The sequence below is a fragment of the Arabidopsis lyrata genome, assembly GCF_000004255.2.
Source record: "Arabidopsis lyrata subsp. lyrata unplaced genomic scaffold ARALYscaffold_5, whole genome shotgun sequence".
Taxonomy (NCBI): Eukaryota; Viridiplantae; Streptophyta; class Magnoliopsida; order Brassicales; family Brassicaceae; genus Arabidopsis; species Arabidopsis lyrata.
This window is the reverse complement of record NW_003302551.1, coordinates 7,171,118-7,187,766: the sequence shown is the minus strand read 5'-3', so window position 1 is coordinate 7,187,766 and position 16,649 is coordinate 7,171,118.

Here is a 16,649-nt window from a genome sequence, read left to right as displayed (position 1 = left end):
CTTCCGAGTCATAAAAAAATGATCATTGTGGATGGAACCGACCTTAAGACTGCATATGGTTGAGTGCTAATTGTTGCTACGGCTCAAGATTCCGATCATCACTATTATCTAATTGCATTTGGTGTAATTGATGGTGAGAAAAATAATAATTGGACTTGGTTTCTCAAAAAGTTCAAATCGATTATACCGGATGATTCTAAATTGCGTTTGTTTCTGATAAAAGTCAAAGTCTTATCAAGGCAATAGTTGAGGTCTATCTGTTGTCCCACAATGGGCATTGTATCTTCTATTTTGTCTCAGAATGTGAAATTAAAAGTTTCTGGAGTAAACAAAGCAATATGTAGAAAAAAGTTCAGGGAATGTGCTCGAGCTTATACGAAGGCAGAGTTCTTAAAACTTTATGGTGTTTTTGCGTCAACATATCCTTCGGCACGTACGTATCTAGATGAGTGAGCGGATGTAACGAAATGGGCTAGATATTATTTTGGAGGAGAAAAATACGACATTGACACAAGTAATTCTTTTGAATCTATTAATGGTGTTTTAGAGAAAGTAAGGAACAAATCACTATTACAATTGATAGATATGATCATGGGGAAAACGGCGGAGTGGTTTCCCAAACATAGAAAAGCTTCCGGACTATTAAGTGTTCAATATTTGGTTCCTTTTGTGGAGAAGCAACACCATCATACAACTAAGGAAGCAAAACGATTGGTGGTGAAAGGGCTAAACGGTTACCATCTTGAATATAGTGTGATCGGACGCGATGGTCTAACTTATTTGGTTGATTTGAAACGCAAAACTTGCAGTTGTAGACGTTTTGATGTATACAATATTCATGTGTGCATGCAATATCAGCTATACTTACATCAAACAAGGATGCAGCTCTCGAGCTGCGGTTACATGACTTGTGCTCAAAAGTATTATTGGATCGAGCTTTGGGTTTTGGCGTACACGAAGAAGATTTATCCGATTCCCCATAATTTTCAAAGGATTGTTCCAGAGGAGATAATGAAATAGTTCACCTATCCTCCAGAGTATGAGGTAAAACAAGGAAGAAGACAAGAAACAAAATACGCCTCTGTTGGAGAACATAGAGGAAAAGGAGGTAAGAAGATGTCGAAGAGGTCGATTGGTTTACCAATGATGGTGACAATGATGCTGACGTTGATGGAGACGTTGAGGGTGAGGAAGGTTGATTTATGAGTGCCATATTGCCATTATTAGGATGATTTAAGAAACGATGTTGTTTGTATTGGTTTTGTTCGTGAAACTTATCTGTTCTGTTTCGTACAACTAGGTTTTAAGAGGTACAACTCTGGTTGATTTCCTTGTCGTATGTATACAAATTAAGTTTCTCTTTCTTGGTACAACTAAGTACAACACGTACAACTAAGGTCTATTGCCTTGGCTAGTTTTCAGAATTTTATTAAATATAAAAATTTAAAACCAAGTTAAAAAACATAAGAAAATACATACACGGAAATGAAACTACACAACAAGTTTTTGACAAAAAATTCATATTTTCTAAATTAATGAAATTCTTATCAAAAATCTCACATTCATACACTAACAACCTTATATTTTCATGGTTACTTTGTAGATTTAAACTAAAACTTTTTAAATTTTTGAAATACTTGTATTTTGATAAATATAAATACACTGATACAAAGCAGTGATATTTTTATGAGGCAATACCATCGCTTCCACCCACAAAAATTAATTTAGAGTTGATAACAAGTAGGTTTACTAAATTCTCTATATTGTACAACTATGAGCAAAAATGTGAAACCGAGTACAACTAGACAACTATGAACAAATTTGTGCTAATATTTTTAGATATTTTTAGATATTTTCAGATATTTTCAGAGATTTCACTGGGGTTTTTTTTTTTGAATCAAAACTCTTAGAAAAATACATATTTGTCAGATATTTTGGAAAATTTAGATATATATATATATATATATATTTTTTTGGATCAACACCCTTAAATTATATTCAAACATAGATTCATATATAACGATACTAAGATTCAGATTCATATATTCATACATACTTAGATAGTTTTTTAGTCAAAAAAACATAAACCTAGATACATAGTTGTACCTGAGCGTACTAGTTGTACCTAAACATTTAGATTTGGGTGTGTTATTGGATTAAGGTTTTTAATGGATTTAAATTACCTCATCACATTGGTAAATTTTTAAGTCCATGGGTTTTGTAATACATATACATGGGTTTTATAATGCATAAACGTGGATTTTTAATGTATTTGAAAGTCATTACTAGTGTATTTTTTTGGTGATTGTTTTTGAAGTTATACATGTAAATAAAATAAACTGTTAAAATCAAATTAAATTGACCTATTAAACCAATGGCTATTACACTGTTAACTGTTAACATTTATTTTTATTAAACCAACGCTTCAACAAGAAAGGTTCGTAACATAATCGAATTGAGAGAATAGAGAACGAATTGAAGTAATCAGATCTAAATGAGCGTGAAGAGAGAGAGAGAGAGACAGATTTTAAGAACATCTTTCCCGATTACTGGAGTTTAAGAACTGGAACATCAAAACTAAGCACTCGTCGAGTGTATACGATGTATTGTCAGATTGTGAAATCTCATATTCGATTGATTGGATCAATTTCATAGAAAATGATTGAAATGCGGTGGTCTTCATTGAATAAGGATGAAATTGCCAGTGAAAGTCTTCCATAGTCGTCGTCTGCGGCGGAGATAAGAATTTTGATGTTGATTTTGATTGTATATGTGTGTGAGAGAGAGAGATATATGAAATTATTGAATTTTTTATACTATATGTGAATATGTGATCGTAGATATGTTTCTAAGAACGAAAGAGATAAACGTTTATGTTTATGAATCTAGAGAGAGAGAGAGAGAGAGAGAGAGAGAGAGAGAGAGAGAGAGAGAGAGAGAGAGAGAGAGAGAGAGAGAGAGAGAGAGAGAGAGAGAGAGAAAAGAGAGAGACATGGAATACTTGATAAAATGCTCGGATTGTTTTTGTTCATGTTTTATGAGTAAAAGTACATTCAAGTCCAAAATAAAACAAATCAAATGGATATTATATAACAGTTGTTTTTAGTGGATTTTAGAATACATCAAACAAACACTTAATCTAATAACAGTAGATTTTGACGCAAATTTATAAATACATAAATGAATAACACTTGATTTCACAACATATTGTGGAAGTCGAAACTAACACAATCGAGATTTGTCTAGGGTTTTAATTTAGGGATACGAGTTGCGAGAATTCTCAAAGAACAATAGAATCAACTGATACCAAAGATGGTGTTCTTGATATTACTAAGAAAAAGATGACTTTGATCGTACAAGAGTTTGATCGTAAAAAGAAAAGTGTTTTTGCTTAAGAGCTTTGTATAAACTAAATTCTAGAGCGCTATTGCTTGTCCCTTCTGTGAGAGCCATGAGTCTTTTTATATAGGGATGATAAACCGCCTCTCCAGCGATATTCGGAAGATTTCCATTTATCTTGAAGTCGGCGTAGAATATCGCGGATTAGAATACTTTCCTTATTCTTCGGAGTTTTTGGAAGATTTCCTTATTTGAGTCGATCCTTCAAGATTCTCTCCTATTATTTCCGAGTATTTCGGAAATGATCCTTCTCTTTCGGAAATAATGCCATGCTTAGAAATGATACTTTTGAAGGTGGATATTTACTAAGTCCTTGCCTCGGGTAACTTGGTGTACTAGGCTTGAATGACCAGACAACAGCCTCGGGTGACAGACGACCTCGCCTCGGGTAGCTAAGAGACTGCCCGGTGTATCTAGCTTGGGCCAGATTGACGTTGATGGGCTCGGGTACCTGACATGACCGGTTCGGGTACCCCGAGTTGATTGGCTCGTGTGGCCCAAGGTGATGAGCTCGGGTACACCGCGGTGACGGGCTCGGGTACCCGAGATGACTAGTTTGGGTACCCCAAGGCCTGTCAGGGTACCCCGAGCCGACTGATGGGATACCGGAGCCGTCGGACAGGGTGCCCAGAGCAGACTTGGCGAGGTACACCGACGTGTATATGAAGTTGATTCGACGCGTGAAGTTTGGCTCGGGCTCAAAAGATGGGTGAAACCTGACCCCAACAGTTAGCCCCCCAGCTTGTTGACTTGAGGAGCATTGTGGCGAGCTTCATGATTAAAGACCCGAGCAGTTAAACTCCGTCTCGAGCCGATTTAGTAAGGCGAGGCGATTTTATGCTCTTCTGACGTTTTATATCCTTTGACGATTCAAATTCTTTTGGGCGACTTGGATTCCTTTGACGCTTCCTCTTCCCTTAGCGCACAATGGTTGGGTTTCTTCCTCGAGAAGTGGAAAGGTCCCTGCTGATTCCCGAGATTTGGGCGGATGCAAAGTATCCCATTTAACTCACGCATGCCCGACGCGCCTAAGACTTGGGCGGACGCGATGTATTTTATTTGGCTCGTATGTACCCGACGCGCCCTAAATCCCTATAAATACTAAGTCTCCGACTCGTTCTCTCATTTCGCAACTGCAAAGGAAAATTTTCAAGGTTCGTTCTCTTTTCTCTCTGATCTTGATTCCTTCCATTTTTTTCTTTTTCCGTTTTATTTCCGTCGTAGCGCCGCCGTGGTTAGATCTAGGTTTTGATTTCTCCGATCTGCCAAGTTTTGTTTTTCCGATCAATCTCCTTCAGTTGCCCGAGCTAGAAGATGTCTCTCTCTGATTCTAGCGATTCGTCCTGAGGCGAGAATCTTCTCTCTGTCTACAAGAGAAAGATGGTTTGGAGTTCTTCGAGTGACCCCGAGGCGGGCATTATGCGTCGGGATACCGACGCTAAATCTTCTCACAATCAAGAAAACCCAAGCCATTTTGTGGCTCGGGAAGATGCCGCGGCAGATATCGCTCGGGAGCTTGACCTACCGGAGGAACCCGAGGAGGCACTCATTAGGAAAAGTCGTCCGCCAGCGGTCGACGAAGCCGGGGGCTCTCGCTGGCAAGGTGCGCCCGAGCTGCCTTCGCTTCCCGTAAAAGCCGAGGAGGTTCACTATGATTCTAACGAGGCAGCAAGGTTGCTTCAAGCGAAAGTTGAAGCTGCAAAGGGCCAGTAGAAGAAGAAACGAGCCAAGAAGGTGAGAAAACCCGACCCTCCGGGTTCCACCTTATGTACGGATGATTCCCTTTAGGAACTTAAGTCCCGGTTCAATTTTAGCGAGGGGGTCAAATTGAGGCTCACAACTCTGAACGAGCGAGCAGACGATCCACCCGAGGGATTCTTCACCCTCTTTGAAGGGTTTTTCTATCACTGTTACCTTTGGCTTCCAATCCCGAGGACGATTTTAGCGTTTCTATGGTCGTACAAGATTGCTCTATCCCTGATTACGACCCGAGGATTGCGACATCTCGTGGGGATTCTAGTCCGAGGTATTGAGACAGTCAATATCATCGACCTTAGTCACTTAAGGAATCTCCTGGAGGTTCGGCGCATACCAGGCCCTGTAGAGAGGTTTTACATATCTCTGAGGCCGAATAGGAGGGTTATAGGCGGGTTCCCGAGCAATGATGAGAAGTATACTGATCACTTCTTCTACGTAGCTTTGGATGAGTACAGTGTCCATGAGGATTACTTAGGGAAAGTTGTTGGGAAGTGGAGAAAAATTGGTATTACACCCGTAGTCGTACTTGCTACTTTGTTCTATTTTAACCTTCACTGACTATTCTCTTGTTCATGCAGATCGGAACCCGTCATTTCTCGAGAACCATCGCTTCCACCCACAAAAATTATGAGGCAATACCATCGCTTCTACCCACAAAAATTAATTTAGAGTTGATAACAAGTAGGTTTACTAAATTCTCTATATTATACAACTATTAGCAAAAATGTGCAACCGAGTACAACTAGACAACTATGAACAAATTTGTGCTAATATTTTTAGATATTTTTAGATATTTTCAGAGATTTCACTGGGGTTTTTTTTTTTTGAATCAAAACTCTTAGAAAAATACATATTTGTCAGATATTTTGGAAAATTTAGAAATTTTAATTTTTTTTTTTTTGGATCAACACCCTTAACTTATATTCATAGATAGATTCATATATAAAGATATTAAGATTCAGATTCATATAATCATACATACTTAGATAGTTTTTTAGTCAAAAAAACATAAACCTAGATACATAGTTGTACATGAGCGTACTAGTTGTACCTAAACATTTAGATTTGGGTGTGTTATTGGATTAAGGTTTTTAATGGATTTAAATTACCTCATCACATTGGTAAATTTTTAAGTCCATGGGTTTTGTAATACATATACATGGGTTTTATAATGCTGAGCGTACTAGTTGTACCTAAACATTTAGATTTGGCTGTGTTATTGGATTAAGGTTTTTGATGGATTTAAATTACCTCATCACATTGGTAAATTTTTAAGTCCATGGGTTTTGTAATACATATACATGGGTTTTATAATGCATAAACATGAATTTTTAATGTATTTGAAAATCATTACTAGTGTATTTTTTTAGTGATTGTTTTTGAAGTTATATATGTAAATAAAATAAACTGTTAAAATCAAATTAAATTGACCTTTAAACCAATGGCTATTACACTATTAACTGTTAACATTTATTTTTATTAAACCAACGCTGCAACGAGAAAGGTTCGTAACATAATCGAATTGAGAGAATAGAGAAAGAATTGAAGTAATCAGATCTAAATAAGCGTGAAGAGAGAGAGAGAGAGAGAGAGAGAGAGAGAGAGAGAGAGAGAGAGAGAGAGAGAGAGAGAGAGTTTAAGAACATCTTTCCCGATTACCGGAGTTCAAGAACTGGAACATCAAAACTATGCACTCGTCGAGTATATACGATGTATTGTCAGATTGTGAAATCTCATACTCGATTGATTGGATCAATTTCATAGAAAATGATTGAAACGCGGCGGTCGTCATTGAATAAGGATGAAATTGCCCGTGAAAGTCTTCTATAGTCGTCGTCTGTGGCGGAAATAAGAATTTTGATGTTGATATTGATTGTATATGTGTGTGAGAGAGATATATATATGAAATTATTGAATTTATTATAATATATGTGAATATGTGATCGTAGATATGTTACTGAGAATGAAAGAGATTAACGTTTATGTTTATGAATCTAGAGAGATAGAGAGAGAGAGAGAAAAGAGAGAGATATGGAATACTTTATAAAATGCTCGGATTGTTTTTTTTCATGTTTTATGAGTAAAAGTACATTCAAGTCCAAAATAAAACAAATCATATGGATATTATATAACAGTTGTTTTTAGTGGATTTTAGAATACATCAAACAAACACTTAATCCAATAACAGTAGATTTTGACGCAAATTTATAAATACATAAATGAATAACACTTGATTTCACAACATATTGTGGAAGTCGAAACTAACACAATCGAGATTTGTCTAGGGTTTTAATTTAGGGATACGAGTTGCGAGAATTCTCAAAGAACAATAGAATCAACTGATACCAAAGATGGTGTTCTTGATATTATTAAGAAAAAGATGACTTTGATCGTACAAGAGTTTGATCGTAAAAAGAAAAGTGTTTTTACTTAAGAGCTTTGTGTAGTCTAAATTCTAGAGCGCTATTGCTTGTCCCTTCTATGAGAGCCCTGAGTCTCTTTATAGGGATAAACCGCCTCTCCAGCGATATTCAGAAGATTTCCATTTATCTTGAAGTCGGCGTAGAATATCGCGAATTAGGATACTTTCCTTATTCTTCAGAGTTTTTGGAAGATTTCCTGATTTGAGTCGATCCTTCAAGATTCTCTCCCATCATTTCCGAGTATTTCGGAAATGATCCTTCTCTTTCGGAAATGATGCCATGCTTAGAAATGATACGTTTGAAGGTGGATATATACTAAGTCCTTGCCTCGGGTAACTTGGTGTACTTGGCTTGAATGACCAGACAACTGCCACGGGTGACGGACGACCTCAACTCAGGTAGCTAAGAGACTGCCCCGTGTATCTGGCTCGGGCCAGATTGACGTTGATGGGCTCGAGTACCTGAAATGACCGGTTTGGGTACCCCGAGTTGATTGCCTCGTGCGCCCCGAGGTGATGAGCTCATGCGCCCCGAGGTGATGAGCTCGGGTACACCGCGGTGACGGGCTCGGGTACCCGAGATGACTGGTTTGGGTACCCCAAGGCCTATCAGGGTACCCCGAGCCGACTGATGGGATACCCGAGCCGTCGGACACGGTGCCCCGAGCTGACTTGGCGAGGTACACCGAAGTGTATATGAAGTTGATTCGACGCGTGAAGTTTGGCTCGGGCTCAAAAGATGGGTGAAACCCGACCCCAACAGTTAGCCCCCCAGCTCGTTGACTTGAGGAGCAAGTGTGACAGGCTTCATGATTAAAGACCCGAGCAGTTAAACTCCGTCCCGAGCCGATATAGTAAGGCAAGGCGATTTTATGCTCTTCTGACGTTTTATATCCTTTGACGATTCGAATTCTTTCGGGCGACTTGGATTCCTTTGACGCTTCCTCTTCCCTTAGCGCCCAACGGTTGGGTTTCTTCCTCGAGAAGTGGAAAGGTCCCTGCTGATTCCTGAGATTTGGGCGGATGCGAAGTATCCCATTTAACTCACGCGTGCCCGACGCGCCTAAGCATTGGGCGTACGCGATGTATTTTATTTGCCTCGTATGTACCCGACGCGCCCTAAATCCCTATAAATACTAAGTCTCCGACTCGTTCTCTCATTTCGCAACTGCAAAGGAAAATTTTCAAGGTTCGTTCTCTTTTCTCGCTGATCTTGATTCCTTCCATTTTTCTTTTTTCCGTTTTACTTCCGTCGTAGCGCCGCCGTGGTTAGATCTAGGTTTTGATTTCTCCGATCTGCCAAGTTTTGTTTTTCCGATCAATCTCCTTCAGTTGCTCGAGCCAGAAGATGTCTCTCTCTGATTCTAGCGATTCGTCCCGAGGCGACAATCTTCTCTCTGTCTACAAGAGAAAGATGGTTTGGAGTTCTTCGAGTGACCCCGAGGCGGGCATTACGCGTCGGGATACCGACGCTGAATCTTCTCACAATCAAGAAGACCCAAGCCATTTTGTGGCTCGGGAAGATGCCACGGCAGATATCGCTCGGGAGCTTGACCTACCGGAGGAACCCGAGGAGGCACTCGTTAGGAAAAGTCGTCCGCCAGCGGTCGACGAAGCCGGGGGCTCTCGCTGGCAAGGTGCGCCCAAGCTGCCTTTGCTTCCCATAAAAGCCGAGGAGGTTCACTATGATTCTGACGAGGCAGCAAGGTTGCTTCAAGCGAAAGTTGAAGCTGCAAAAGGCCAGCAGAAGAAGAAACAAGCCAAGAAGGTGAGAAAATCCGCCCTTCCGGGTTCCACCTTATGTACGGATGATTCCCTTCGGGAACTTAAGGCCCGGTTCAATTTTAGCGAGGGGGTAAAATTGAGGCTCCCAATTCCGAACGAGCGAGCAGACGATCCACCCGAGAGATTCTTCACCCTCTATGAAGGGTTTTTCTGTCACTGTTACCTTTGGCTTCCAATCCCGAGGCTGATTTTGTCGTTTCTATGGTCGTACAAGATTGCTCTATCCCAGATTACGACCCGAGGCCAGCGACATCTCGTGGGGATTCTAGTCCGAGGTATTGAGACGGTCAATATCATCGACCTTAGTCACTTAAGGAATCTCCTGGAGGTTCGGCGCATACCAGGCCCTGTAGAGAGGTTTTACATATCTCCGAGGCCGAATAGGAGGGTTATAGGCGGGTTCCCGACCAAGGATGAGAAGTATACTGATCACTTCTTTTACGTAGCTTTGGATGAGTACAGTGTTCATGAGGATTACTTAGGGAAAGTTGTTGGGAAGTGGAGAAAAATTGGTATTACACCCGAAGTCGTACTTGCTACTTTGTTCTATTTTAACCTTTACTGACTATTCTCTTATTCATGCAGATCGGAACCCGTCATTTCTCGAGAACGTTCCTGAGGGCTTTCTAGATCTGCACGACGAACTGATAGCTCGGAAGTGCGATTGGACGAAGCACTTCTCCCGAGATAGAATCGAGAGAGCCTTGCGTTTGTTGCACGGGGCCCCTTGTCGTTCGTCTTCAGAGTCTTCCAATCACCGCCTAGACCATCTCATCGAAATGCAGGGTACCGCATGTGGATGTAGGATTCTGATATGTTTATATTTTACTTGTTTTGAGCATCCATTTAGCATCACTTTATCATCATTTCGTCATTGCATACCATTCTTCATCATTTGTCATTACTTTGCATGATTATGATAGTTTTGCATGCATATTGCATATTTGAGTTGTTTTCAGGTGATTTGGAGCTGTTGGTGAGCAAATTGGAAGAAGTGGACCAGAACCCATCAGTATGCTCGACCACGAGGTCGAGCACCATCATCATGACCTTCCAAATGCACTCGACCACGACCAAGTCAAGCACCAAGTCGATCACCAACTCGATCACCAACTCGATCACCAAGTCGATCACCAAGTCGAGTACCCTCTCCTTCACCAACTCGACCTACCACTCGACCTCGTGGTCGAGTACCAGCTCCTTTACCAACTCGACCACGACTCCAGATCACGACTCGAGCATGCAGTCGAGTATCCTCCACCAACTTACTCGACCAAGCACTCGACTGCACGCTTCAGAGGCTTCTCAGATCCCAACTCAACCAGACACTGAGCATAAGGAAGAGAAGAAGATGAAGCGGGACTCGAATGCATACTCGAACTAGTCACTCGATCGCATCGCGACCAGATCAAGAAACCGCAAAGGCACCAGCTTTACTCGACCTCTCTACTCGATTGCACGAGCCGAATGTCTCCGTAAACCACCTTAATACTTTGTCGTCTTGTGATTTAGGGTTTCCTAATATTTGCTATAAATAGGTTGTTTCTCTTAATTTTGGAGACTAAGTTTTATTTTGTCTAAGTTTTATTCTGCAGAACAATTAGTGTATTCTTCATCTTTGTAATCCAGATTTCTCTTAATCTATTGAGTATTTGCTTTTGATTTCTTCTACAAAGTTGTTCATCTTGTTGAGATCTTGCAAATATGAAGTTTTTATGCATTTCTGGGTTTGTGTTCTTGGTTATGAATTTTGAGTAGTGATTAGGGTTCTTGAGGATGGGTTAGAGTAGCTTAGAATCTTTAATCTAATAGGTGGTTGAGTTTGATTGGTAGATCCCTTCTGGCTTAGTTGTTCTTAATGCTGATTGCTTTCTGATCAACTGGAATCTGAGCCCAGACATTTCCGCACCCAAAAGGTGTTCGATGAAATGTCTGAACCACTAATTCCAGAGATTCGTGGCTCTGTACCAAGGTATTGGTTACAGGGAGCGTTTTGGCTTAGACTTGTTGTTTCGTAATGCCTGTTAAGTTAGCTCTCGTCAATGGTGATTGAGTCTGGGACTAGCTTTGCTTGAGGATCTCTGTTGCGGTAGCACTTTGATTTGGTTATTGAACTTGTTGTCTAGGGATAGTTTGTTGAGCATGTTAACCACCTGTTAGATTAAGGAGACTTCACTACTCGATTACCCCATCCTCGGGAATTTCTCTTCCAACTGATTTCTTTGTTTGCATCGCTATTGATTGCTTGATCTTGTCACTTGGTTCTTAATTTTTGTTTTTGCTTAATTCACTTGAAGTACTCGACCACACACATTGGTTTGGAAACGAACTGTGTGATAGAGTAGTTTTATTGCAGTTTCCATTTGGTACTCGACCTGATACTCGACCACACCCAGTGCTTGGCATCAGGCTGTGTTGGTCGAGTATATTAGCTATTTCTGTTATAATTTCTATTTTTGCATGATCACTTAGGATATTTAACAACATCAAAACCTGTTATTGCTTGGCTTGACACTGTAAAATCTGATTGCATCTTGATTGCTAGCATCACACCCATTTGGATTGACACCTTAAATACTACAATGACATGATAGTGATTTAAGGATAATTGATCTTAGTTAAAATCTTACTATCAATTTGGCGCCGTTGCCAAGTGGGTGTTTGTTTGTTACATTTGAGATTTCAGACTTGCTTAGATCAAGTTCTATTTCAATTTTCACTTAGGTTACTAACTTTGTGTTTTTCTTGTTGTCTTCTTGATCCAGGTACAACTCTGCTGTATGCAAACTCGATCAAAAGGCAACCAGAACCTCCTTTTCAACGATAACATTGACCGTATTGACAGAGAACTAAGGGAAAGGAGAGACACTACAGACCTTGAACACAACCATCTTTTCAGAATGGCTGATGAACAAGATGTCAACAATCTGCCTGCAAACATTGGTGCTGGAGATGCACCAAGAAACCACCATCAGAGGCAAGGGATTGTGCCTCCTGCTGTCCAAAACAACAACTTCGAGATTAAAAGTGGTCTCATCTCGATGATTCAGGGAAACAAGTTCCATGGTCTGCCTATGGAAGACCCACTCGACCACTTAGACAAATTTGATAGGCTCTGCAGCCTAACAAAAATCAACGGAGTCAGTGAAGATGGATTCAAGCTCCGGTTGTTCCCATTCTCCTTGGGTGACAAAGCACACATCTGGGAAAAGAATCTTCCACCTGGATCCATCACATCCTGGGATGACTGCAAGAAGGCCTTTCTTACAAAATTCTTCTCCAACGCAAGGACTGCACGGCTCAGGAATGAGATCTCTGTTTTTGCCCAAAAGAATGGAGAAAGCTTCTGTGAGGCCTGGGAGCGCTTCAAAAGTTACACCAACCAATGTCCTCATTATGGCTTCAGTAAAGCCTCACTGCTCAGCACACTCTACAGAGGTGCTCTTCCACGGATCAGAATGCTCCTTGATACTGCGAGCAATGGGAATTTCCAGAACAAGGATGTTGCTGAAGGCTGGGAATTAGTTGAGAACTTAGCTCAGTCAGATGGAAATTACAACGAGGACTGCGACAGGACCATCAGAGGAACAGCTGACTCGGATGATAAACACAGGAAAGAGATGAAAGCTCTTAATGAGAAACTGGATAGGATTCTCCTTGGCCAGCAGAAGCATGTGCACTTCCTAGTTGATGACGACCAGTATCAAGTCCAAGATGGGGAGGGGAACCAGTATGAAGAGGTCAGCTACATCAACAATCAAGGTGGCTACAAAGGGTATAACAACTTCAAGACTAACAACCCCAACCTTTCTTACCGCAGCACCAACGTTGCTAATCCACAGGATCAAGTGTATCCTCCACAACAACAGCAGGGTCAGCATAAACCTTTTGTTCCATACAACCAAGGTTTTGCTCCCAAGCAACAATTTCAGGGGAACTACCAGCAGCAACCACCACCTGGGTATGTACCTCAGCAGCATCAAAGTTCTGCTTCTCCTGACTCTGACATGAAGCAAATGCTACAACAGCTTCTCCAAGGACAAGCATCTGGCTCAATGGAGATTGCTAAGAAGATATCTGAATTACACCATAAGTTGGATTGTAGCTACAATGACCTGAATGTAAAAATGGAAGCATTGAGCTCCAAGGTCCGATACTTAGAGGGACAATTTGCATCCACTTCTGCTCCGAAACCTCCAGGGTAACTCGCAGGGAAAGCAATTCAGAATCCAAAGGAGTATGCTAATGTTCATGCTATCACCCTAAGGAGTGGAAGAGAGTTATCCACCCGAGAGGGACCCAAGCCAGTCACTGAGGACAGTGCAGACCAAGATGGGGAGGATTTCAGTCTCAATGAAGATCAAGTTGACAAACCAGCTGAAGTACTCGATGGACATACTCGATCAACAACTCGAGTAGCGGCTCTACCCGCTGAAAAACCAGTTGCTGCTAAGAACAAGGAGAAGGTTTTTGTTCCTCCTCCTTACAAGCCCCCACTTCCATTTCCTGGTAGACAAAAGAAAGCGTTGGCAGATAAGTACAGAGCTATGTTTGCAGAGAACATCAAAAACGTTGAAGCCAGGATACCTCTTGTTTATGCTCTCGCGCTTATTCCGGATTCCCACAAGTTTCTGAAAGAATTGATCAGGGAGAGAATTCAAGAGGTTCAGAGAACAACAGTTGTGAGCCATGAGTGCAGTGCCATCATACAGAAGAAGGTTGTCCCAGAAAAGCTAGGAGACCCTGGTTTATTTACTCTACCATGCTCCCTAGGTCCATTGACTTTCAATAAATGCCTTTGTGACCTAGGAGCATCAGTAAGTCTCATGCCACTCTCAGTAGCTAAGAGGTTGGGTTTTAGCAAGTATAAATACTGCAACATCTCCTTGATCTTGGCTGATAGGTCTGTTAGACTACCTCATGGGTTATTAGAAGATTTGCCTATCAAGATTGGAAATTTGAAGGTGCCTACAGACTTCGTAGTGTTGGACATGGATGAAGAACCAAAAGATCCTTTGATCTTAGGAAGGCCCTTCTTGGCTACAGCTGGAGCAATCATAGATGTTAAGCAAGGAAAGATTGATCTTAATATGGGGAAGGATTTAAAAATGAAGTTTGACATCAATGATGATATGCAGAAGCCGACAATAGAAGGACAGACCTTCTTAGTTGAGGAAATGGATCGGCTAGCTGATGAACTTCTAGAGGAACTTGCTGAAGAGAATCACTTAAAAACTGTTTTGACCAAGAGTGGTAAAGTTGGATATCTCCCTAGTGAGACTTTGAGTTCTGAGAAGTCCTTAGACATACACAAGGGATTGATGGGGTCTGAAACAAAGGTTATGAGAGCTAATGAAGTAAGTTCAACACATGCTCGACCAACTGATTCCACCAACAACTCGAAGAAGCCTCCAACTGGCCCTGAGAGCTCATGCTCGACTGAACAGCTCGAGCAACAGCTTAAAGCAAGCACTCTGGCATCAAATGATTGGTTGGAACTCAAGGAGAGGTCCAAATGGCAGGACAAAGCCATAAGGGAGTTAGCAGACATTGTGAAAGAGCTGAAGGATCAAATCAAAGAGCTCCATTGAAAAGCCAACCAAGTGCCACTCAACATCAAGGACGTCCAAAAAGAAGGTTTCTTCAAGGACATGGCCACTGAGTACCCAATTGCAGACCTATCAGAAGAGCATGCTGAGTTTGACGATGCATCTACTGAAGAAGAAGAGGAGACCTCGTTTCCTCTCTGCAAACCACCCTAAGCCTAATGAGTGTGAGGAGTCAAGCTTAGAGACTTAAAACAAGCTCACTTGGGAGGAAGTCCCATGTCTATCCACGTACATATTTTTATTTCCTTGTTATTTTTAATGCGTTTGTAGTGTTTTGGTTTTCAGGAAATGAGTATCAAGTGCAAAGTGAAGTGGTCTTGATTTTTGAATTTTGGAGGTTATACTCGATGAAGCATATGGGATGACAGTGGTACAGTGCAATCGAGTATGAAATGGGTCTCAGTTTCAAGATTTTTGAAGTTTCAACATGTCACTCTATCACGCGAGGCCACATGCTGATGAAGAGTTGCAGTCGAGTATGATGTGATTTTTGATCCAAATTTTTCAAAATCAAGAACATACTTGACCGACAGAAGCCATATGGTAATGACATGACATGGTCGAGTATCAAGAAGGAGAAGGAGCAGAAGCACAACCGTAAGACTCCTCAATGGCCTGGCAGTACACACAAGCAGGCATTGATGAGCACATCAACTCCTTCTTCAGTTGAGGTAACAACTCCACTTCCCCATTGTTTATACCATCTCATGTCTTCTTTCTTTATTTATTTGTCTTGAGTACTCTCTTCCAAATTTTTGTTACACAGAGGACTGTGTAATTTAAGTTTGGGGGAGGGCTCAGAAAGTATTTGATGAGTTTGCTTTGTCCTTGTTTTCAAATTTTTCTTGCATTGTACATATTGTCTGCATTCATCTATGTCATTGAAAAAACCCTAAAAATTTGAAAAATTTCTGAAAATGGTTTCACAAAAACAGAGTGTTCATGTAGTCTGCATTGTCATTTTAGGATTGTTTTAGTATGCTTTCACTTAGGAATTGTTGCATCATGCATATGCATAGGGGATGATGATGATATGACCTTGTAAGCATGCTCATTTACTGAATGAATTCAATGCCCTCGTTGTTAGTTGTTTAATGCTTGTGATAGAACTTGAAGTAAGACAGCACCATATTTGGAATTCACAACTTGACTCTCTTGTTTTAATTGAAGCATGCTTGATGTGATTCTTTTCCCTATCTATTAGAACCTGAACTGGACTTGTAATTATCATATCTTTGCATTGTTGTTGAACTTGTGGCTACCAATACACATACTTGGATTTTCTTTCACCCTCTACCACTCTTGCTAATCCAAGTAGCTGATTCCCATCATTGGAACAGTTTCCCCCACCCTGAACCTAACCTTTCTTTCAAGCCCTGAATAAATTTGTGTGTGTGTGAGGCCTATTTTCGGATTGAGCTTGGTAGAACGTGTTAGGTATGAACCGACAAGAATGGTATCCCATGTAGTTCTAGTCCACGCTTTTTGGGCTAGATAGGACTAGGTGGGAGTTTTACTTTGGGTTTGGGAATGTGTTTGGAAAGAAAATGAGAAAGAAAGACAAGTGCTATTGTTCTTAGGAGATGGAAGTGAAACAGAAAAGAATATCATGTTAGTCTAGTAAAGGATTTGGGAAGCTTGAAAATAAAAGAAGTTAGGCTATGTGCAAAGTAAAA